Genomic DNA, 22,764 nt, shown 5'->3' with positions numbered 1-22,764 from the left:
CTGACCCTCGCTGTGGCCTTCTGGCTCGGAGGGACGGGGTTGATTTTTGGGGATCCTCTTCTCACGGAGGGGTCCACACGAATCCTAGCCTTTGCACTGTTTTTGGTGTGACTTCGGTCATGCATTTTTGCGGTGCTTTGGAAAGCTTCATTAAATCAAAAATCTGTTCTTATCAGAACAAACTGAGCTAGCTACACTTTACGAGATACGATCAGGGAGACAAGCTCCGAAGCCCAGCCGAGACCGAAAGAGGGAGATCGGACGGAAGAAGAGCTTGGCAGAAAGAAGCAAGAAGACGAAGGCTCGGAGAAGACTTGGGGAGACCAGAGGAACTTCGAGGAGGAACACAGCGGGAGAAGACACCCGGAGAAGAATCCAAGATCCAGCTCCGGGAACTCAAGCAGGAACCAGCCATGGCAAGCAAGCCAGAGAAGGCAGCCAAGAAGGCTCAGGACCCAGGGACCTCCAGGAAGGCTCATCCAGAGGCTTCTTCGGCCCAAGAGGCCCCTACCTCCGACGCCAGCCAGCCGGAGGGAGCCCGGACGCCGCCTGAAAAGGCTCCAACCCTGGAGCCTTGGATGCGGCAGACGGTCGCCCTGAAGCTGAAGGCGGTGGATGGTAGGTTGCCGGACATGTCCAGCGACGTGTTCTGCAAGAAGATGATTCTGGATCAGGGCTTCTCCAGGGCGGAAACCCTGAGTGTCCAGACCTTCATGACTGGCATTTTTCTGGTAACCTTTGCCACGGTGAATGCCTGCAGGAGATACTGGGAGGCGATGAACGCAGCGATGCCGGACTCCCCTTTTCATTCTTTTTTAGGATCCTGTCCTATACAGAGGGATGAGAAGAGGATCACGGTCTCCATGCGGAACCCGCACACCCCAGGAAGAGACATCTCCACGTTCCTGGGACGTCTCTGCACAGTGGTGAGGGAGCCATCCCACATCCTTAACGGCAACGGATTCTGGACGGGTAAGTGGTCAGTAACCGTTCGACTCTACAGGGAACCAGCATCCGAGGATGGTCTCCAGCACCTGCCCCCGACATTCTCTCTGGGAAACTCCTTTGGTCTCATCTACTACCCGGACATGCCACACAACTGCAGGAAATGTGGCGGGAAAGGGCATTCGATGAAGACCTGCAAGGAGGACGCCTGCAGGGTTTGCCGGGTGACAGGACACAGCTCCAAGGACTGCCCAAAGAAGAAGACTTGCAACCTATGTGGACAGGCGGACCACCTTTACAAGGACTGCCCACAGCGGGAGAAATCCTGGGCAAGGGTTGCCGCGGCGACCCAGTATCGGATAGTCACAGCTTCGTCGACCAAGGCAGCTACGACCAAGGCCACAGAGGCCAAGGACAAGGCGGCCAAGAACCCGGCGACCGTGGCTCCAGCCGATGCCCCAGCAGCCACGGAGTCCAGGGAAAAGAAGGGTAAGAAAACTGTTGCCCCCTCCCTGCCCCCCCCCCTGTCACCCCTGTCCAAACCCCTCCCCCCCCGGCCAACCCTACTGAGGATTCCACTACCTCCACCTCATTTCCCTACTCCTCAGTTGGTCTCCTCACCCCCCCCCCAAAGCCCACTCTCCCTCCCCAGACCATGAGAGCAGAGGGCCTCAGCACTCTTGCACTTTTCACCGAGGAGGATTTTCCAGCTCTTGTCTCCTCAGGTACAGGCCAAAGGAAAAGGAAGGTGGAAGATAGTCCTGTCGCAGAACCTTCCAAGCTGTTCATTGTGGACCCCAATCCACCCCAGGAAGAGGAGGATGGCCTCCTCCCAGAACCGGACGTGTTGGAGCAGATGGTGGAGTCCCTTGTGGCCGAAGAAGAAATGGAGGAGTCGGAAGCCACTGAGGCACCATCCCTGCTCGATCAGCTAGAAGAAGAGGGTCTGCTGGAGATACCCTTACCAGCAGGTGCCAAAGAGGAAGAACCGCCCGACCGGAGTGGTAACTAAGGCACACCGCCTGCTCTAACTTTCTCTTTCCTCCAATGACTGCTAACATTAACATCTTTTCCATTAATGTTAGGAGCATCAGAGACAAGTTCCGACGTCAGACAATTTTTGCGTTCCTTAACACTCAGTCTAGTGATGTATTTTTCCTGCAGGAATGCTCCCTTCCCTCCTCTAGGTCCTTCAACCATCTGGCCAGGGAGTGGACCCATGGCCCATCCTACTGGTCTGGCGGGGGCGACTGTAGGTCCGCGGGGGTCGCCGTGCTGATCAGGGGAAGCGCCTTCACATTGGACTCTGTTCAGGAAATCGTCTGCGGCAGGTTACTGCTCGTGGATGGCACCTGGGCGGGAGAACCTGTCAGGTTCATCAATGTGTATGCTTCTCCTGTGAAGAGCGATCGACTGGAGCTCCTCCAAGCCCTGCGCCCTCAGCTCGCTACCGCCAGGACGGTAGTGATGGCCGGGGATTTCAACTGCCCGATTGAGGAGGATGGACGCAGTTCTGGAACGGCTGCCAAGTTGGACGTCACATCCAAACTGCTCATTGAGATGGTGACCGAAGCCTCTCTTGTGGACGTTGTTGGCTCCATCGGACACGGATCCGTGAACTATTCATGGTGCCGATCCGATGGCTCGCTGCGTTCCAGGATTGACTTTGTGTTTACCTCTCGGGCGGTTGGGCGGAGTGGGCACTCGATGGTCCCCTGCTTCTTCTCTGACCACAGAGCCATTCACTTTCAAGGTGTGCTGGGCCATGGCTTCCCCATTGGCCCGGGCTCCTGGAAGCTGAACTGCTCTCTGCTGGAAAAGGGTGAGATTCTGGAGGAGCTTAGAGCTGCCTACTCCACGTGGCGGGCCTACAAGGCGGGCTTCCAGTCTGTTTCTGACTGGTGGGAATACGTTAAACTCGAGTTCCGTTTCTTCTTTCAGGCAAAGAGTCAACAACAGGCGTGTCTGAAGAGGAGGGACTTCAGGAGACTCCAGCGTGAGCTGCGTTCCCTGCAGGACCTTCTTCGATGCGGCTGGGACGTGAGAGAGGAGCTGGAGGAGACTAAGAGGAGCCTGAAAAGGCACTTCGAGGAGGAGTCCGAGCGAATTGTCTTCCGTTCCAAAGTGGAGAACCTGGAGAAGGGTGAGAAATGTAACTCGTTCTTTTTCAGGAAACTCCACGCCGGTCACACGCCCATGAATGAACTACGAGACGAGAGTGGAAGCATACGACGCGGGAAAGAGAATGTGATGAAGGTCGTCAGCGACTTCTACAGCGAACTCTACGCCCGCAAGACTACTGACCCCGAGGCCGCCGATAAGTTCCTGTCAGGTATCACTAACCATCTTGACCCTGCAGACGCGGCGGCCATGGACGTTCCTCTGACGGTGGACGAGCTGCTCTCGGCCGCCAAATCCTTTAGTTCTGGCAGGACACCGGGCAGTGACGGCCTCCCAGCAGAGCTCTATGTAGCGCTGGGAGACCTAATCTGTCCGGACCTGTTAGGGCTGTATGAGGAGATGGTGGTGGAGGGCAGAATGCCTCCATCTCTGAGGGAAGGAATGGTCACGATCCTGTACAAGCGTAAAGGAGAGAGGTGCGACCTGAAGAATTGGCGTCCCATCACCCTTCTGAATGTCGACTACAAGATCCTGGCCAAGACGATGGCAACGAGACTGAAGACGGTTATCGGACGGATCATCCACCCGGATCAGACCTGCGGCATCCCCGGACGTCGCATCGCAGACAGCCTGGCTCTCATGCGGGACACGGTCGAGTACATCAAAGCCCGCCGGGTGCACGCAGCCCTGATCTCGTTGGATCAGGAAAAGGCCTTCGACCGTGTTTCCCATGAGTTCCTGGGCAAAGCTCTGCACAGGTTAGGTTTGGGTAACATGTTTTGTTTGTATGTCCAACTAATGTATTTTGATATTCACAGCTCGGTGTTGGTAAACGGCTGGAAGACTGACCCCTTCCCGGTCCTCTCAGGGGTCAGACAAGGCTGTCCTCTGTCACCTCTTCTTTTTGTTTGTGTTATAGAACTCTTTGCAGAGGCTATCCGGCGGAATGGAGAGATCAGAGGGATCACCGCACCAGGACCAGAACGCTTCGAGGTCAAGTGCTCGCTCTACATGGACGACGTGACCGTCTTCTGCGCGGACCGGCGCTCAGTCGACACCCTCGTCCAGACCTGTGAGACCTTCGGACGGGCTTCGGGAGCCAAAGTCAACTGCGGGAAGTCGGAAGCCATGCTCTTCGGGGACTGGCAGCCGGCCTCTTCCGCCCCCTTCCCTTTCAGCATCCAGCCGGATTTCATCAAGGTTCTTGGAGTCTGGTTCGGGAAGGAAGGAGCAGCCCTCAAGTCCTGGGAGGAACGCTTGACCAAGATCACCCAACGGATCGGTCTGTGGAGCCTCAGACGCCTCACCTGTGAGGGCAAAGCACTGGTCCTGCGTAACGAGGTACTGCCCGTGCTGCAGTACACGGCCCAGGCCTGGCCCCCCCTTGCCACCGTGTGCAGGGCCATTACCAGGACGGTGTTTCGTTTTGTCTGGGGATCCAAGATGGACAGAGTAAAGCGGAGCATCATGTACAAGGATCCTCGCAAGGGTGGGAAGGGCGTACCCGATATCCCCACCCTCCTGCGATCCTCCTTCGTATGTGACTGCGTTCGCCGAACTCTGCGAGTCAAGAGAGGTTCCGCGGGTGGGTCCATGTCTCGCTTCTTCCTGCTCCCCCTTTGGAGACGGTTAGGCTGGGACAAGTGGGACAGCTCCTTCCCCTACAACTGGACGGCGCCATGGTTCTACGGAGACGTGGTTCGGTTTGTGAGGGAACACCAACTGGAGGGACTCAAGCCTGATTTGTGGAAGCCAAAGACTATCCACAAACTCATCAGAGCCAAGGACGAAATGGAGAACATTCCAGGACTTCATCACGACACACTGGAGACTGTTTGGACAAACGTGTCATCGGCTGGATTGACCAACGGGCACAAGGACTTGTCATGGATGGCGATACAGGGCGGACTGCCCGTCCGGTCATTCATGCACGCCCGGAACCTGTGCAAAACCCGGTACTGCCCAAGGTGCCCCTTCGTGGAGGAAACATCGCTGCACGCCTTTTGGGACTGCCGTTTCGCACAGCGCCTGTTGGTTGCCCTGGAGGATGACCTGAGGAACTCCGTCCCCAGAGGGAGCCTATCGTACCATTCCGTACTTTATGGACTCTTCCCTGGGACTCACACCGTTGGAGCCATCCAGGAGGCTTGGCGCCTTATGAACTGCTTTAAGGACGCTATTTGGGTCGCCAGGAACCGGCTCATCTTGAAGAGGGAGAGGATGTCTATCCAGGATTGCCGCAGGCTGATCCACAGCCTGCTCAGAGACTATTCCATCATGGACAGTCCGGACGACAGCGCCGAGGAGGAGGTTTAGACCTCTTCCATGCCCCCTCCCTCCTTTTCCCGTTATGTGCGTCTTTCAATAAAGCTTCGGGCCTGTGACTTCCCCACCCTATCCCCCTTTTCCCCTACCCCCATCCCCCAATCGCCGGTTCGTCGTTATTTATTGTCTAACTTTTTCTTTCAGCTTGAGTGTTATGGATAAGCATAGGAGCGTGATGTATAGTTTAGTGCGTCGTACTCTATGGCTATGTAAGAAGGATTGTATATTTCTGTGTGTACGGGGCTGCGGCACTGTACACGGTTTGTTACCTTTTTGTGAGTAGTGCATGATAATAAAGATGCTGTTAAATCAAAAAATCTGTTCTTATCAGTTTAATATCTGATACGTCCCCTATCTGGGGACCATATATTAAATGGATTTTTAGAACAGGGAGATGGAAAAAGAGCTTGCTCTGTCCACTCCACGCATTGACCTGGTATTGCAGTACCTCCAGGACCGGTGCACCCCTTCTTAACCCAGTTTCCAAAAGCAGAACTCAATTCACCTGATTCATATTAGCCCGATTTAATGAATTGGAAGAAAGCATACGTCTTCATATGCACCTCAATTTGGCCCATTCACTTTTCACACTTCCTCCTTTTGTTTTTTATCTTTCACACTTTTGACTTTCTTTATTCATCCAAATAGCAAACTCATCACCACTCAACCTGACCAACTCGGCTATGTCCCGTGCTGCAGTTCTCTGTCTTATCTAGATCATTTGCAATTGAATGGAATAGATCCCTTTTGGACAAAGTGGATTCACCTGCTGCTGCAGTGACCACAGGTGTGATAAGATCTAGAATTGGCATCTGGTGCGATCTCTCCGCTTCCACTCCAAAGAAAGTTACCTGTTTATTCCTATCATGCATTGGTTTTTGGGGTTTTCTTTGAGTAATGATGATCTCTTTAGTAGTCTGTTGGCGCCCTCTCCTGGAGGAATAGTTTGCTTGCTCTTGGACATTCTAAAAGAGAGGTCATGATAGACATTGAGCTTCTGAGCTCAATTGGGGACAGTCATGGGTGATGAATGTTTGCAACCTGCTGCAAAGCCTCATACCGCAATATAAGGAACGTCAAATACTAAGAAAGGGCGGCCTATGAAAGAATTACTACTTTCAATAAGTACACTTAAACGGCTAATTGGGAATAGAAAAACTGTAAAAAGCCCTCTGAGAAAGCCCCCCTCTAACCTTTGATAGTAAGCTTTTCTGTAGTCTGCCTGTTGATGTATTTTCCGTTTGAACTGTGCACAACATGAAGAGACGGAACACTGGCGGCTTGTCACAATGCCCCCGCTGACATCACAATAGCGCTGCTGCCTAGAAAACAAGCTGCGCAGCAGAAGTTGTTCTTTGGGTGGGAGGGTGGGCTAGTGTAAGGAGGGGGCAAGCTCTTTTTTTCCCGGGTGGTAGGGGGATGACAGGAGAAGGGATGCGGGTGGTGAGAAGGGTACAGAGGGCAGGGTTTGGGGGCTGGGAAGGAAAGGGAAAAGATTAGGGTTTGGGGATGATGAAAGGGCTTTCTACGGGTAAGGATGGCAAAGGGTGGCAGTGACGGAAAGTCAGGCAACCTGTCCTGTCCGTCTTTTTGTATCGTGAATTGGAAAGACTGCAAGGGGGAGGGGAGTTGCTTGCGCCCTAAAGGAGGAGTTATTCAGATTCATTGCAGTGGGGGGCGGCGGCTGCAAAACGCACCATTCTTCTTGTTTTTGCTCTGCAAAGCAGCCTTTTCAAGGGTTGGCTTGGGTGACAAAATGTCTTCTGTAGGCGTGGGTTTGTCTCCCTCTCGCTCTCTCTCCCTAAGATGTGTCCGGCATAGGCCAGGGTGCCACTCGAGGCCCAAACCAATTCTGGTTATCGCTTCTCGGCCTTTTGGCTAAGATCAAGTGTAGTATCTGTTCTTATCAGAACAAACTGAGCTAGCTACACTTGACGAGATACGATCAGGGAGACAAGCTCCGAAGCCCAGCCGAGACCGAAAGAGGGAGATCGGACGGAAGAAGAGCTTGGCAGAAAGAAGCAAGAAGACGAAGGCTCGGAGAAGACTTGGGGAGACCAGAGGAACTTCGAGGAGGAACACAGCGGGAGAAGACACCCGGAGAAGAATCCAAGATCCAGCTCCGGGAACTCAAGCAGGAACCAGCCATGGCAAGCAAGCCAGAGAAGGCAGCCAGGAAGGCTCAGGACCCAGGGACCTCCAGGAAGGCTCATCCAGAGGCTTCTTCGGCCCAAGAGGCCCCTACCTCCGACGCCAGCCAGCCGGAGGGAGCCCGGACGCCGCCTGAAAAGGCTCCAACCCTGGAGCCTTGGATGCGGCAGACGGTCGCCCTGAAGCTAAAGGCGGTGGATGGTAGGTTGCCGGACATGTCCAGCGACGTGTTCTGCAAGAAGATGATTCTGGATCAGGGCTTCTCCAGGGCGGAAACCCTGAGTGTCCAGACCTTCATGACTGGCATTTTTCTGGTAACCTTTGCCACGGTGAATGCCTGCAGGAGATACTGGGAGGCGATGAACGCAGCGATGCCGGACTCCCCTTTTCATTCTTTTTTAGGATCCTGTCCTATACAGAGGGATGAGAAGAGGATCACGGTCTCCATGCGGAACCCGCACACCCCAGGAAGAGACATCTCCACGTTCCTGGGACGTCTCTGCACAGTGGTGAGGGAGCCATCCCACATCCTTAACGGCAACGGATTCTGGACGGGTAAGTGGTCAGTAACCGTCCGACTCTACAGGGAACCAGCATCCGAGGATGGTCTCCAGCACCTGCCCCCGACATTCTCTCTGGGAAACTCCTATGGTCTCATCTACTACTCGGACATGCCACACAACTGCAGGAAATGTGGCGGGAAAGGGCATTCGATGAAGACCTGCAAGGAGGACGCCTGCAGGGTTTGCCGGGTGACAGGACACAGCTCCAAGGACTGCCCAAAGAAGAAGACTTGCAACCTATGTGGACAGGCGGACCACCTTTACAAGGACTGCCCACAGCGGGAGAAATCCTGGGCAAGGGTTGCCGCGGCGACCCAGTATCGGGTAGTCACAGCTTCGTCGACCAAGGCAGCTACGACCAAGGCCACAGAGGCCAAGGACAAGGCGGCCAAGAACCCGGCGACCGTGGCTCCAGCCGATGCCCCAGCAGCCACGGAGTCCAGGGAAAAGAAGGGTAAGAAAACTGCTGCCCCCTCCCTGGTCCCCCCCCCTGTCACCCCTGTCCAAACCCCTCCCCCCCCGGCCAACCCTACTGAGGATTCCACTACCTCCACCTCATTTCCCTACTCCTCAGCTGGTCTCCTCACCCCCCCCCCAAAGCCCACTCTCCCTCCCCAGACCATGAGAGCAGAGGGCCTCAGCACTCTTGCACTTTTCACCGAGGAGGATTTTCCAGCTCTTGTCTCCTCAGGTACAGGCCAAAGGAAAAGGAAGGTGGAAGATAGTCCTGTCGCAGAACCTTCCAAGCTGTTCATTGTGGACCTTAACCCACCCCAGGAAGAGGAGGATGGCCTCCTCCCAGAACCGGACGTGTTGGAGCAGATGGTGGAGTCCCTTGTGGCCGAAGAAGAAATGGAGGAGTCGGAAGCCACTGAGGCACCATCCCTGCTTGATCAGCTAGCAGAAGAGGGTCTGCTGGAGATACCCTTACCAGCAGGTGCCAAAGAGGAAGAACCGCCCGACCGGAGTGGTAACTAAGGCACACCGCCTGCTCTAACTTTCTCTTTCCTCCAATGACTGCTAACATTAACATCTTTTCCATTAATGTTAGGAGCATCAGAGACAAGTTCCGACGTCAGACAATTTTTGCGTTCCTTAACACTCAGTCTAGTGATGTATTTTTCCTGCAGGAATGCTCCCTTCCCTCCTCTAGGTCCTTCAACCATCTGGCCAGGGAGTGGACCCATGGCCCATCCTACTGGTCTGGCGGGGGCGACTGTAGGTCCGCGGGGGTCGCCGTGCTGATCAGGGGAAGCGCCTTCACATTGGACTCTGTTCAGGAAATCGTCTGCGGCAGGTTACTGCTCGTGGATGGCACCTGGGCGGGAGAACCTGTCAGGTTCATCAATGTGTATGCTTCTCCTGTGAAGAGCGATCGACTGGAGCTCCTCCAAGCCCTGCGCCCTCAGCTCGCTACCGCCAGGACGGTAGTGATGGCCGGGGATTTCAACTGCCCGATTGAGGAGGATGGACGCAGTTCTGGAACGGCTGCCAAGTTGGACGTCACATCCAAACTGCTCATTGAGATGGTGACCGAAGCCTCTCTTGTGGACGTTGTTGGCTCCATCGGACACGGATCCGTGAACTATTCATGGTGCCGATCCGATGGCTCGCTGCGTTCCAGGATTGACTTTGTGTTTACCTCTCGGGCGGTTGGGCGGAGTGGGCACTCGATGGTCCCCTGCTTCTTCTCTGACCACAGAGCCATTCACTTTCAAGGTGTGCTGGGCCATGGCTTCCCCATTGGCCCGGGCTCCTGGAAGCTGAACTGCTCTCTGCTGGAAAAGGGTGAGATTCTGGAGGAGCTTAGAGCTGCCTACTCCACGTGGCGGGCCTACAAGGCGGGCTTCCAGTCTGTTTCTGACTGGTGGGAATACGTTAAACTCGAGTTCCGTTTCTTCTTTCAGGCAAAGAGTCAACAACAGGCGTGTCTGAAGAGGAGGGACTTCAGGAGACTCCAGCGTGAGCTGCGTTCCCTGCAGGACCTTCTTCGATGCGGCTGGGACGTGAGAGAGGAGCTGGAGGAGACTAAGAGGAGCCTGAAAAGGCACTTCGAGGAGGAGTCCGAGCGAATTGTCTTCCGTTCCAAAGTGGAGAACCTGGAGAAGGGTGAGAAATGTAACTCGTTCTTTTTCAGGAAACTCCACGCCGGTCACACGCCCATGAATGAACTACGAGACGAGAGTGGAAACATGCGACGCGGGAAAGAGAACGTGATGAAGGTCGTCAGCGACTTCTACAGCGAACTCTACGCCCGCAAGACTACTGACCCCGAGGCCGCCGATAAGTTCCTGTCAGGTATCACTAACCATCTTGACCCTGCAGACGCGGCAGCCATGGATGTTCCTCTGACGGTGGACGAGCTGCTCTCGGCTGCCAAATCCTTTAGTTCTGGCAGGACACCGGGCAGTGACGGCCTCCCAGCAGAGCTCTATGTAGCGCTGGGAGACCTAATCTGTCCGGACCTGTTAGGGCTGTATGAGGAGATGGTGGTGGAGGGCAGAATGCCTCCATCTCTGAGGGAAGGAATGGTCACGATCCTGTACAAGCGTAAAGGAGAGAGGTGCGACCTGAAGAATTGGCGTCCCATCACCCTTCTGAACGTCGACTACAAGATCCTGGCCAAGACGATGGCAACGAGATTGAAGACTGTTATCGGACGGATCATCCACCCGGACCAGACCTGCGGCATCCCCGGACGTCGCATCGCAGACAGCCTGGCTCTCATGCGGGACACGGTCGAGTACATCAAAGCCCGCCGGGTGCACGCAGCCCTGATCTCGTTGGATCAGGAAAAGGCCTTCGACCGTGTTTCCCATGAGTTCCTGGGCAAAGCTCTGCACAGGTTAGGTTTGGGTAACATGTTTTGCTTGTATGTCCAACTAATGTATTTTGATATTCACAGCTCGGTGTTGGTGAACGGCTGGAAGACTGACCCCTTCCCGGTCCTCTCAGGGGTCAGACAAGGCTGTCCTCTGTCACCTCTTCTTTTTGTTTGTGTTATAGAACTCTTTGCAGAGGCTATCCGGCGGAATGGAGAGATCAGAGGGATCACCGCACCAGGACCAGAACGCTTCGAGGTCAAGTGCTCGCTCTACATGGACGACGTGACCGTCTTCTGCGCGGACCGGCGCTCAGTCGACACCCTCGTCCAGACCTGTGAGACCTTTGGACGGGCTTCGGGAGCCAAAGTCAACTGCGGGAAGTCGGAAGCCATGCTCTTCGGGGACTGGCAGCCGGCCTCTTCCGCCCCCTTCCCTTTCAGCATCCAGCCGGATTTCATCAAGGTTCTTGGAGTCTGGTTCGGGAAGGAAGGAGCAGCCCTCAAGTCCTGGGAGGAACGCTTGACCAAGATCACCCAACGGATCGGTCTGTGGAGCCTCAGACGCCTCACCTGTGAGGGCAAAGCACTGGTCCTGCGTAACGAGGTACTGCCCGTGCTGCAGTACACGGCCCAGGCCTGGCCCCCCCTTGCCACCGTGTGCAGGGCCATTACCAGGACGGTGTTTCGTTTTGTCTGGGGATCCAAGATGGACAGAGTAAAGCGGAGCATCATGTACAAGGATCCTCGCAAGGGTGGGAAGGGCGTACCCGATATCCCCACCCTCCTGCGATCCTCCTTCGTATGTGACTGCGTTCGCCGAACTCTGCGAGTCAAGAGAGGTTCCGCGGGTGGGTCCATGTCTCGCTTCTTCCTGCTCCCCCTTTGGAGACGGTTAGGCTGGGACAAGTGGGACAGCTCCTTCCCCTACAACTGGACGGCGCCATGGTTCTACGGAGACGTGGTTCGGTTTGTGAGGGAACACCAACTGGAGGGACTCAAGCCTGATTTGTGGAAGCCAAAGACTATCCACAAACTCATCAGAGCCAAGGACGAAATGGAGAACATTCCAGGACTTCATCACGACACACTGGAGACTGTTTGGACAAACGTGTCATCGGCTGGATTGACCAACGGGCACAAGGACTTGTCATGGATGGCGATACAGGGCGGACTGCCCGTCCGGTCATTCATGCACGCCCGGAACCTGTGCAAAACCCGGTACTGCCCAAGGTGCCCCTTCGTGGAGGAAACATCGCTGCACGCCTTTTGGGACTGCCGTTTCGCACAGCGCCTGTTGGTGGCCCTGGAGGATGACCTGAGGAACTCCGTCCCCAGAGGGAGCCTATCGTACCATTCCGTACTTTATGGACTCTTCCCTGGGACTCACACCGTTGGAGCCATCCAGGAGGCTTGGCGCCTTATGAACTGCTTTAAGGACGCTATTTGGGTCGCCAGGAACCGGCTCATCTTGAAGAGGGAGAGGATGTCTATCCAGGATTGCCGCAGGCTGATCCACAGCCTGCTCAGAGACTATTCCATCATGGACAGTCCGGACGACAGCGCCGAGGAGGAGGTTTAGACCTCTTCCATGCCCCCTCCCTCCTTTTCCCGTTATGTGCGTCTTTCAATAAAGCTTCGGGCCTGTGATTTCCCCACCCTATCCCCCTTTTCCCCTACCCCCATCCCCCAATCGCCGGTTCGTCGTTATTTATTGTCTAACTTTTTCTTTCAGCTTGAGTGTTATGGATAAGCATAGGAGTGTGATGTATAGTTTAGTGCGTCGTACTCTATGGCTATGTAAGAAGGATTGTATAGTTCTGTGTGTACGGGGCTGCGGCACTGTACACGGTTTGTTACCTTTTTGTGAGTAGTGCATGATAATAAAGATGCTGTTAAATCAATCTGTTCTTATCAGTTTAATATCTGATACGTCCCCTATCTGGGGACCATATATTAAATGGATTTTTAGAACAGGGAGATGGAAAAAGAGCTTGCTCTGTCCACTCCACGCATTGACCTGGTATTGCAGTACCTCCAGGACCGGTGCACCCCTTCTTAACCCAGTTTCCAAAAGCAGAACTCAATTCACCTGATTCATATTAGCCCGATTTAATGAATTGGAAGAAAGCATACGTCTTCATATGCACCTCAATTTGGCCCATTCACTTTTCACACTTCCTCCTTTTGTTTTTTATCTTTCACACTTTTGACTTTCTTTATTCATCCAAATAGCAAACTCATCACCACTCAACCTGACCAACTCGGCTATGTCCCGTGCTGCAGTTCTCTGTCTTATCTAGATCATTTGCAATTGAATGGAATAGATCCCTTTTGGACAAAGTGGATTCACCTGCTGCTGCAGTGACCACAGGTGTGATAAGATCTAGAATTGGCATCTGGTGCGATCTCTCCGCTTCCACTCCAAAGAAAGTTACCTGTTTATTCCTATCATGCATTGGTTTTTGGGGTTTTCTTTGAGTAATGATGATCTCTTTAGTAGTCTGTTGGCGCCCTCTCCTGGAGGAATAGTTTGCTTGCTCTTGGACATTCTAAAAGAGAGGTCATGATAGACATTGAGCTTCTGAGCTCAATTGGGGACAGTCATGGGTGATGAATGTTTGCAACCTGCTGCAAAGCCTCATACCGCAATATAAGGAACGTCAAATACTAAGAAAGGGCGGCCTATGAAAGAATTACTACTTTCAATAAGTACACTTAAACGGCTAATTGGGAATAGAAAAACTGTAAAAAGCCCTCTGAGAAAGCCCCCCTCTAACCTTTGATAGTAAGCTTTTCTGTAGTCTGCCTGTTGATGTATTTTCCGTTTGAACTGTGCACAACATGAAGAGACGGAACACTGGCGGCTTGTCACAATGCCCCCGCTGACATCACAATAGCGCTGCTGCCTAGAAAACAAGCTGCGCAGCAGAAGTTGTTCTTTGGGTGGGAGGGTGGGCTAGTGTAAGGAGGGGGCAAGCTCTTTTTTTCCCGGGTGGTAGGGGGATGACAGGAGAAGGGATGCGGGTGGTGAGAAGGGTACAGAGGGCAGGGTTTGGGGGCTGGGAAGGAAAGGGAAAAGATTAGGGTTTGGGGATGATGAAAGGGCTTTCTACGGGTAAGGATGGCAAAGGGTGGCAGTGACGGAAAGTCAGGCAACCTGTCCTGTCCGTCTTTTTGTATCGTGAATTGGAAAGACTGCAAGGGGGAGGGGAGTTGCTTGCGCCCTAAAGGAGGAGTTATTCAGATTCATTGCAGTGGGGGGCGGCGGCTGCAAAACGCACCATTCTTCTTGTTTTTGCTCTGCAAAGCAGCCTTTTCAAGGGTTGGCTTGGGTGACAAAATGTCTTCTGTAGGCGTGGGTTTGTCTCCCTCTCGCTCTCTCTCCCTAAGATGTGTCCGGCATAGGCCAGGGTGCCACTCGAGGCCCAAACCAATTCTGGTTATCGCTTCTCGGCCTTTTGGCTAAGATCAATTGTAGTGTTGTTCGAAGAGGTGGTTTAAGCTCCAGGCCACCTTAGTACAATGATACAATGCACACTGGAAGGTTGCGCTTGCTAGTACTCTGGGTGGATAGTATATTCATCTAGAGGAAAACATGGCCCTACCAGGATCGAGGCTATTAGACTGAGTAAGGGTGGGGGGCTATGGTACAACGTGCCCCAGGACTGACGACCCTGGAGTGAGTCTGAGCTTGCTGGCTTGGGACCCCGGCAAGCCTTGGGCTCTGTAGCACACCGTACCTTGCCTTTTCATACTTTTTGAGCATATTACCCTATCTCGGCCTTCTGGCTAGGAAGGGAAATTTTTATAATCCCGGTCGGAGGTCTGGTCAGCTTTGGGCTGAGAAACTAACACCCGGTTGGAGGTCTGGGTCAGCTTCGGCTGAGAAACCAACACCCGGTTGGAGGTCTGGGTCAGCTTCGGCTGAGAAACCAACACCCGGTTGGAGGTCCGGTTAGCCTTGGGCTGAGAAACCAACACCGGTTGATGGTCCGGGCAGTTTCGGCTGCGAAACCAACAACTAGTAGCTCTCTACTCCACTTGGGTAAGATGCCTGGGTGGACGCTGGGAGCAACGACAAGGCTCAACCAGGCTTCGGCTTGGGGGAGCACCGAAGATCCCTGACCCTTGCTGTGGCCTTCTGGCTCGGAGGGACGGGGTTGATTTTTGGGGACCCTCTCCTCACGGTGGGGTCCACACGAATCCTAGCCTTTGCACTGTTTTTGGTGTGACTTCGGTCATGCATTTTTTGTGGTGCTTTGGAAAGCTTCATTAAATCAAAATCTGTTCTTATCAGTTTAATATCTGATACGTCCCCTATCTGGGGACCATATATTAAATGGATTTTTAGAACAGGGAGATGGAAAAAGAGCTTGCTCTGTCCACTCCACGCATTGACCTGGTATTGCAGTACCTCCAGGACCGGTGCACCCCTTCTTAACCCAGTTTCCAAAAGCAGAACTCAATTCACCTGATTCATATTAGCCCGATTTAATGAATTGGAAGAAAGCATACGTCTTCATATGCACCTCAATTTGGCCCATTCACTTTTCACACTTCCTCCTTTTGTTTTTTATCTTTCACACTTTTGACTTTCTTTATTCATCCAAATAGCAAACTCATCACCACTCAACCTGACCAACTCGGCTATGTCCCGTGCTGCAGTTCTCTGTCTTATCTAGATCATTTGCAATTGAATGGAATAGATCCCTTTTGGACAAAGTGGATTCACCTGCTGCTGCAGTGACCACAGGTGTGATAAGATCTAGAATTGGCATCTGGTGCGATCTCTCCGCTTCCACTCCAAAGAAAGTTACCTGTTTATTCCTATCATGCATTGGTTTTTGGGGTTTTCTTTGAGTAATGATGATCTCTTTAGTAGTCTGTTGGCGCCCTCTCCTGGAGGAATAGTTTGCTTGCTCTTGGACATTCTAAAAGAGAGGTCATGATAGACATTGAGCTTCTGAGCTCAATTGGGGACAGTCATGGGTGATGAATGTTTGCAACCTGCTGCAAAGCCTCATACCGCAATATAAGGAACGTCAAATACTAAGAAAGGGCGGCCTATGAAAGAATTACTACTTTCAATAAGTACACTTAAACGGCTAATTGGGAATAGAAAAACTGTAAAAAGCCCTCTGAGAAAGCCCCCCTCTAACCTTTGATAGTAAGCTTTTCTGTAGTCTGCCTGTTGATGTATTTTCCGTTTGAACTGTGCACAACATGAAGAGACGGAACACTGGCGGCTTGTCACAATGCCCCCGCTGACATCACAATAGCGCTGCTGCCTAGAAAACAAGCTGCGCAGCAGAAGTTGTTCTTTGGGTGGGAGGGTGGGCTAGTGTAAGGAGGGGGCAAGCTCTTTTTTTCCCGGGTGGTAGGGGGATGACAGGAGAAGGGATGCGGGTGGTGAGAAGGGTACAGAGGGCAGGGTTTGGGGGCTGGGAAGGAAAGGGAAAAGATTAGGGTTTGGGGATGATGAAAGGGCTTTCTACGGGTAAGGATGGCAAAGGGTGGCAGTGACGGAAAGTCAGGCAACCTGTCCTGTCCGTCTTTTTGTATCGTGAATTGGAAAGACTGCAAGGGGGAGGGGAGTTGCTTGCGCCCTAAAGGAGGAGTTATTCAGATTCATTGCAGTGGGGGGCGGCGGCTGCAAAACGCACCATTCTTCTTGTTTTTGCTCTGCAAAGCAGCCTTTTCAAGGGTTGGCTTGGGTGACAAAATGTCTTCTGTAGGCGTGGGTTTGTCTCCCTCTCGCTCTCTCTCCCTAAGATGTGTCCGGCATAGGCCAGGGTGCCACTCGAGGCCCAAACCAATTCTGGTTATCGCTTCTCGGCCTTTTGGCTAAGATCAAGTGTAGTATCTGTTCTTATCAGTTTAATATCTGATACGTCCCCTATCTGGGGACCATATATTAAATGGATTTTTAGAACAGGGAGATGGAAAAAGAGCTTGCTCTGTCCACTCCACGCATTGACCTGGTATTGCAGTACCTCCAGGACCGGTGCACCCCTTCTTAACCCAGTTTCCAAAAGCAGAACTCAATTCACCTGATTCATATTAGCCCGATTTAATGAATTGGAAGAAAGCATACGTCTTCATATGCACCTCAATTTGGCCCATTCACTTTTCACACTTCCTCCTTTTGTTTTTTATCTTTCACACTTTTGACTTTCTTTATTCATCCAAATAGCAAACTCATCACCACTCAACCTGACCAACTCGGCTATGTCCCGTGCTGCAGTTCTCTGTCTTATCTAGATCATTTGCAATTGAATGGAATAGATCCCTTTTGGACAAAGTGGATTCACCTGCTGCTGCAGTGACCACAGGTGTGATAAGATCTAGAATTGGCATCTGGTGCGATCTCTCCGCTTCCACTCCAAAGAAAGTTACCTGTTTATTCCTATCATGCATTGGTTTTTGGGGTTTTCTTTGAGTAATGATGATCTCTTTAGTAGTCTGTTGGCGCCCTCTCCTGGAGGAATAGTTTGCTTGCTCTTGGACATTCTAAAAGAGAGGTCATGATAGACATTGAGCTTCTGAGCTCAATTGGGGACAGTCATGGGTGATGAATGTTTGCAACCTGCTGCAAAGCCTCATACCGCAATATAAGGAACGTCAAATACTAAGAAAGGGCGGCCTATGAAAGAATTACTACTTTCAATAAGTACACTTAAACGGCTAATTGGGAATAGAAAAACTGTAAAAAGCCCTCTGAGAAAGCCCCCCTCTAACCTTTGATAGTAAGCTTTTCTGTAGTCTACCTGTTGATGTATTTTCCGTTTGAACTGTGCACAACATGAAGAGACGGAACACTGGCGGCTTGTCACAATGCCCCCGCTGACATCACAATAGCGCTGCTGCCTAGAAAACAAGCTGCGCAGCAGAAGTTGTTCTTTGGGTGGGAGGGTGGGCTAGTGTAAGGAGGGGGCAAGCTCTTTTTTTCCCGGGTGGTAGGGGGATGACAGGAGAAGGGATGCGGGTGGTGAGAAGGGTACAGAGGGCAGGGTTTGGGGGCTGGGAAGGAAAGGGAAAAGATTAGGGTTTGGGGATGATGAAAGGGCTTTCTACGGGTAAGGATGGCAAAGGGTGGCAGTGACGGAAAGTCAGGCAACCTGTCCTGTCCGTCTTTTTGTATCGTGAATTGGAAAGACTGCAAGGGGGAGGGGAGTTGCTTGCGCCCTAAAGGAGGAGTTATTCAGATTCATTGCAGTGGGGGGCGGCGGCTGCAAAACGCACCATTCTTCTTGTTTTTGCTCTGCAAAGCAGCCTTTTCAAGGGTTGGCTTGGGTGACAAAATGTCTTCTGTAGGCGTGGGTTTGTCTCCCTCTCGCTCTCTCTCCCTAAGATGTGTCCGGCATAGGCCAGGGTGCCACTCGAGGCCCAAACCAATTCTGGTTATCGCTTCTCGGCCTTTTGGCTAAGATCAAGTGTAGTATCGTTCGAAAAGGTGGTTTAAGGCTCCGGCCACCTTAGTACAATGATGCAATGCACACTGGAAGGTTGCGCTTGTTAGTACTTTGGGAGGATAGTATATCCATCTAGAGTAAACCATGGCCCTACCAGGATCGAGGCTATTAGACTGAGTAAGTGTGGGGGTTATGGTGCAATGTGCCCCAGGAATGGACACCCTGGAGGGAGTCTGAACTTGCTAGGTTGGGACCCTGGTAAGCCTCAGACTCTGTCGCACGCCGCGCCTTGCCTATTCATACTTTCCAAGCATATTGCCCTATCCCGGCCTTCTGGCTAAGAAGGGAAATTTTTATAATCCCGGTCGGAGGTCCGGTCAGCTTTGGGCTGAGAAACCAACACCTAGTTGGAGGTCCGGGTCAGCTTTGGCTGAGAAACCAACACCCGGTTGGAGGTCCGGTTAGCCTTAGGCTGAGAAACCAACACCCGCTTGGAGGTCCGGTCAGCCTTGGGCTGAGAAACCAACACCCGGTTGGAGGTCCGGTCAGCCTTGGGCTGAGAAACCAACACCGGTTGACGGTCCGGGCAGTCTCGGCTGCGAAACCAACGACTAGTAGCTCCCTACTCCACTTGGGTAAGATGCCTCGGTGGACGCTGGGAGCAACAACAAGGCTCAACCAGGCTTCGGCTTGGGGGAGCACCGAAGATCCCTGACCCTCGCTGTGGCCTTCTGGCTCGGAGGGACGGGGTTGATTTTTGGGGATCCTCTTCTCACGGAGGGGTCCACACGAATCCTAGCCTTTGCACTGTTTTTGGTGTGACTTCGGTCATGCATTTTTGCGGTGCTTTGGAAAGCTTCATTAAATCAAAAATCTGTTCTTATCAGTTTAATATCTGATACGTCCCCTATCTGGGGACCATATATTAAATGGATTTTTAGAACAGGGAGATGGAAAAAGAGCTTGCTCTGTCCACTCCACGCATTGACCTGGTATTGCAGTACCTCCAGGACCGGTGCACCCCTTCTTAACCCAGTTTCCAAAAGCAGAACTCAATTCACCTGATTCATATTAGCCCGATTTAATGAATTGGAAGAAAGCATACGTCTTCATATGCACCTCAATTTGGCCCATTCACTTTTCACACTTCCTCCTTTTGTTTTTTATCTTTCACACTTTTGACTTTCTTTATTCATCCAAATAGCAAACTCATCACCACTCAACCTGACCAACTCGGCTATGTCCCGTGCTGCAGTTCTCTGTCTTATCTAGATCATTTGCAATTGAATGGAATAGATCCCTTTTGGACAAAGTGGATTCACCTGCTGCTGCAGTGACCACAGGTGTGATAAGATCTAGAATTGGCATCTGGTGCGATCTCTCCGCTTCCACTCCAAAGAAAGTTACCTGTTTATTCCTATCATGCATTGGTTTTTGGGGTTTTCTTTGAGTAATGATGATCTCTTTAGTAGTCTGTTGGCGCCCTCTCCTGGAGGAATAGTTTGCTTGCTCTTGGACATTCTAAAAGAGAGGTCATGATAGACATTGAGCTTCTGAGCTCAATTGGGGACAGTCATGGGTGATGAATGTTTGCAACCTGCTGCAAAGCCTCATACCGCAATATAAGGAACGTCAAATACTAAGAAAGGGCGGCCTATGAAAGAATTACTACTTTCAATAAGTACACTTAAACGGCTAATTGGGAATAGAAAAACTGTAAAAAGCCCTCTGAGAAAGCCCCCCTCTAACCTTTGATAGTAAGCTTTTCTGTAGTCTGCCTGTTGATGTATTTTCCGTTTGAACTGTGCACAACATGAAGAGACGGAACACTGGCGGCTTGTCACAATGCCCCCGCTGACATCACAATAGCGCTGCTGCCTAGAAAACAAGCTGCGCAGCAGAAGTTGTTCTTTGGGTGGGAGGGTGGGCTAGTGTAAGGAGGGGGCAAGCTCTTTTTTTCCCGGGTGGTAGGGGGATGACAGGAGAAGGGATGCGGGTGGTGAGAAGGGTACAGAGGGCAGGGTTTGGGGGCTGGGAAGGAAAGGGAAAAGATTAGGGTTTGGGGATGATGAAAGGGCTTTCTACGGGTAAGGATGGCAAAGGGTGGCAGTGACGGAAAGTCAGGCAACCTGTCCTGTCCGTCTTTTTGTATCGTGAATTGGAAAGACTGCAAGGGGGAGGGGAGTTGCTTGCGCCCTAAAGGAGGAGTTATTCAGATTCATTGCAGTGGGGGGCGGCGGCTGCAAAACGCACCATTCTTCTTGTTTTTGCTCTGCAAAGCAGCCTTTTCAAGGGTTGGCTTGGGTGACAAAATGTCTTCTGTAGGCGTGGGTTTGTCTCCCTCTCGCTCTCTCTCCCTAAGATGTGTCCGGCATAGGCCAGGGTGCCACTCGAGGCCCAAACCAATTCTGGTTATCGCTTCTCGGCCTTTTGGCTAAGATCAAGTGTAGTATCTGTTCTTATCAGTTTAATATCTGATACGTCCCCTATCTGGGGACCATATATTAAATGGATTTTTAGAACAGGGAGATGGAAAAAGAGCTTGCTCTGTCCACTCCACGCATTGACCTGGTATTGCAGTACCTCCAGGACCGGTGCACCCCTTCTTAACCCAGTTTCCAAAAGCAGAGCTCAATTCACCTGATTCATATTAGCCCGATTTAATGAATTGGAAGAAAGCATACGTCTTCATATGCACCTCAATTTGGCCCATTCACTTTTCACACTTCCTCCTTTTGTTTTTTATCTTTCACACTTTTGACTTTCTTTATTCATCCAAATAGCAAACTCATCACCACTCAACCTGACCAACTCGGCTATGTCCCGTGCTGCAGTTCTCTGTCTTATCTAGATCATTTGCAATTGAATGGAATAGATCCCTTTTGGACAAAGTGGATTCACCTGCTGCTGCAGTGACCACAGGTGTGATAAGATCTAGAATTGGCATCTGGTGCGATCTCTCCGCTTCCACTCCAAAGAAAGTTACCTGTTTATTCCTATCATGCATTGGTTTTTGGGGTTTTCTTTGAGTAATGATGATCTCTTTAGTAGTCTGTTGGCGCCCTCTCCTGGAGGAATAGTTTGCTTGCTCTTGGACATTCTAAAAGAGATGTCATGATAGACATTGAGCTTCTGAGCTCAATTGGGGACAGTCATGGGTGATGAATGTTTGCAACCTGCTGCAAAGCCTCATACCGCAATATAAGGAACGTCAAATACTAAGAAAGGGCGGCCTATGAAAGAATTACTACTTTCAATAAGTACACTTAAACGGCTAATTGGGAATAGAAAAACTGTAAAAAGCCCTCTGAGAAAGCCCCCCTCTAACCTTTGATAGTAAGCTTTTCTGTAGTCTGCCTGTTGATTTATTTTCCGTTTGAACTGTGCACAACATGAAGAGACGGAACACTGGCGGCTTGTCACAATGCCCCCGCTGACATCACAATAGCGCTGCTGCCTAGAAAACAAGCTGCGCAGCAGAAGTTGTTCTTTGGGTGGGAGGGTGGGCTAGTGTAAGGAGGGGGCAAGCTCTTTTTTTCCCGGGTGGTAGGGGGATGACAGGAGAAGGGATGCGGGTGGTGAGAAGGGTACAGAGGGCAGGGTTTGGGGGCTGGGAAGGAAAGGGAAAAGATTAGGGTTTGGGGATGATGAAAGGGCTTTCTACGGGTAAGGATGGCAAAGGGTGGCAGTGACGGAAAGTCAGGCAACCTGTCCTGTCCGTCTTTTTGTATCGTGAATTGGAAAGACTGCAAGGGGGAGGGGAGTTGCTTGCGCCCTAAAGGAGGAGTTATTCAGATTCATTGCAGTGGGGGGCGGCGGCTGCAAAACGCACCATTCTTCTTGTTTTTGCTCTGCAAAGCAGCCTTTTCAAGGGTTGGCTTGGGTGACAAAATGTCTTCTGTAGGCGTGGGTTTGTCTCCCTCTCGCTCTCTCTCCCTAAGATGTGTCCGGCATAGGCCAGGGTGCCACTCGAGGCCCAAACCAATTCTGGTTATCGCTTCTCGGCCTTTTGGCTAAGATCAAGTGTAGTATCTGTTCTTATCAGTTTAATATCTGATACGTCCCCTATCTGGGGACCATATATTAAATGGATTTTTAGAACAGGGAGATGGAAAAAGAGCTTGCTCTGTCCACTCCACGCATTGACCTGGTATTGCAGTACCTCCAGGACCGGTGCACCCCTTCTTAACCCAGTTTCCAAAAGCAGAACTCAATTCACCTGATTCATATTAGCCCGATTTAATGAATTGGAAGAAAGCATACGTCTTCATATGCACCTCAATTTGGCCCATTCACTTTTCACACTTCCTCCTTTTGTTTTTTATCTTTCACACTTTTGACTTTCTTTATTCATCCAAATAGCAAACTCATCACCACTCAACCTGACCAACTCGGCTATGTCCCGTGCTGCAGTTCTCTGTCT

At 51.7% G+C, this 22,764-nt stretch overlaps 5 non-coding genes and 4 pseudogenes across 5 annotated transcripts; all 9 read left to right on the top strand.

Annotated features, from left to right (window-relative positions):
• Positions 1 to 5,656: 5,656 nt before the first annotated feature.
• LOC142259538 (U2 spliceosomal RNA) lies at positions 5,657 to 5,861 on the top strand (annotated as a pseudogene).
• Positions 5,862 to 7,249: 1,388 nt separating this feature from the next.
• LOC142259676 (U2 spliceosomal RNA) lies at positions 7,250 to 7,353 on the top strand (annotated as a pseudogene).
• A 5,429-nt stretch (positions 7,354 to 12,782) lies between these two features.
• Positions 12,783 to 12,983, top strand: LOC142259576 (U2 spliceosomal RNA; annotated as a pseudogene).
• Positions 12,984 to 15,169: 2,186 nt separating this feature from the next.
• On the top strand, positions 15,170 to 15,365 carry LOC142259596 (U2 spliceosomal RNA). Its single transcript, XR_012728056.1, has one exon. It is a non-coding gene; the product is annotated as a U2 spliceosomal RNA (small nuclear RNA).
• A 1,388-nt stretch (positions 15,366 to 16,753) lies between these two features.
• Positions 16,754 to 16,944, top strand: LOC142259760 (U2 spliceosomal RNA). Its single transcript, XR_012728141.1, has one exon. It is a non-coding gene; the product is annotated as a U2 spliceosomal RNA (small nuclear RNA).
• Positions 16,945 to 18,332: 1,388 nt separating this feature from the next.
• LOC142259709 (U2 spliceosomal RNA) lies at positions 18,333 to 18,489 on the top strand (annotated as a pseudogene).
• A 682-nt stretch (positions 18,490 to 19,171) lies between these two features.
• LOC142259612 (U2 spliceosomal RNA) lies at positions 19,172 to 19,367 on the top strand. The gene has a single exon (XR_012728069.1). It is a non-coding gene; the product is annotated as a U2 spliceosomal RNA (small nuclear RNA).
• Positions 19,368 to 20,755: 1,388 nt separating this feature from the next.
• On the top strand, positions 20,756 to 20,946 carry LOC142259759 (U2 spliceosomal RNA). Its single transcript, XR_012728140.1, has one exon. It is a non-coding gene; the product is annotated as a U2 spliceosomal RNA (small nuclear RNA).
• Positions 20,947 to 22,334: 1,388 nt separating this feature from the next.
• Positions 22,335 to 22,525, top strand: LOC142259758 (U2 spliceosomal RNA). The gene has a single exon (XR_012728139.1). It is a non-coding gene; the product is annotated as a U2 spliceosomal RNA (small nuclear RNA).
• Positions 22,526 to 22,764: the final 239 nt, after the last annotated feature.

Source organism: Anomaloglossus baeobatrachus, assembly GCF_048569485.1.
Source record: "Anomaloglossus baeobatrachus isolate aAnoBae1 chromosome 9 unlocalized genomic scaffold, aAnoBae1.hap1 SUPER_9_unloc_2, whole genome shotgun sequence".
NCBI lineage: Eukaryota > Metazoa > Chordata > Amphibia > Anura > Aromobatidae > Anomaloglossus > Anomaloglossus baeobatrachus.
This window is presented reverse-complemented; position numbering and strand designations above follow the sequence as displayed.